This window comes from Austrofundulus limnaeus, unplaced genomic scaffold (assembly GCF_001266775.1).
Source record: "Austrofundulus limnaeus strain Quisiro unplaced genomic scaffold, Austrofundulus_limnaeus-1.0 Scaffold322, whole genome shotgun sequence".
NCBI lineage: Eukaryota > Metazoa > Chordata > Actinopteri > Cyprinodontiformes > Rivulidae > Austrofundulus > Austrofundulus limnaeus.
Genome location: NW_013952724.1, coordinates 679053 through 680607, shown reverse-complemented (window position 1 = coordinate 680607; position 1555 = coordinate 679053).

The window sequence follows — 1555 nt, the reverse complement described above, 5'->3', positions numbered from 1 at the left end:
TAAATAAATAAATAAATAAAAAGTAAGAAAACAATATTGTTGAGATCCCACAATCTTTGGGCACATAGGAGACACAGGTGGTTTTTCATGACCATGCTAAAGCAGTGCGCCTCAGCAGGGCAGTAAAGGGACACGTAACTGCATCATCTGTTGGAAATGTTGGTGTTCTTTTTAGGACAAATTAGCAAAATAGTAACCTGGCCCTTGCCTTCCTACGCAGCTCGGGTCATTTCTAGTTTCCCTTCACTGCTCTGTCTGGGATTTCTCCCATTGACAAGGATTTCGCTGGCAGATTTTTAGCCGGGCCAATAAGAGAAGAGAACATCAATTTTCTTCGCAATGTCTCTTGAAGTTTATTTTACCTGGGCCAATCAGAAAACAGAAGGAGGAGTTTTGAACAACGTCAATTTTCTGCGCAGTGTCTGCTAGTTATTTTAGCATACGGCAGCGGAGGAAGTGAATGAAGATAGTCCGTGTTGATAAGGCTTCCAAATTAAAATAAATTTGTCTGACAAAGCAGCAGCTCTCATTTACATTCGTCTCGTTCGGCTTGGTACTGTATATTTCTCCTCTCAGTAGGGTTGTTTAAAGCACATGCGTTTTCCATTTAGCTTCTTAGCTTAGCCTCCGTTACAGCGACAACACACACATGCTTAAGCAGAGGCCACACCTCCTGCAAGAATCACTTCTCTGTGCATCAAATCCAGACCCTTGTACGCAGCAAAGTGAAGGACAGGGTSTGGTTTTAACCAGGCTAGCAAAATAGTGCATTTCCTTTGTTAACAACAGAACTAACAGATCTTCCTCCTCCTAATCATCCATTGTCAAATAAAAATGAACATGCATTTCTGCCAACTGTGCTGTTGCTGTGTTGCTTTTGTTTGTGCACATGTGCTGCAGTGGGAAAGATATTTTGCWACAGTCTCTCTTTGAATGTAAACTGTCTGACAAACACAGTGAGATTGGATGTCATATCTGAAGTATAAATCCACCTTTAGCCTTAGAGATATGGTGAGGAGCTTCAGCATTGGGGTGGGGTTCCAAGAGCTGCTGSCCTTCGTCGTTAAAAAGAGTCAGCTGAGGTGGCTCCTGGGCACATCCTAGGAAGAACTGTTACTGAGAGGAGACACGGGAAGACCCATAACTAGCTAGAGGGATTATATATCCTCTCTGGCCTGGAAACACCTTGGGATCTCCAGGAGTAGCTGGAGACTGTTGTTGAGGAGAGGGAGGTTTGTATTTCCCTTCTGGACCTGTTACCACCACTACCCAAACTCAGACCAGTTTAAGAAATAGGATGGAAAGATTTTATTTTAAGTGATTATTCAATTAKCTAAAACAAATAACTAAATTAATAGCAATTCAGTGCTATATTTACTTTGATGAAGCAGACTGATTCAAGTCGTTGAACTTAAACTAAATTATATATCTTTTGCCAACATACTCCACTGTTTTCTATTGTAATTTTGTGACATTTAGGTCCAGCTTACAAGCAAGTGTTGCTGGCTTGCGTTTTTTTTTTTTTTTTTATCATTGATGGCTCATTTGCTTGTTG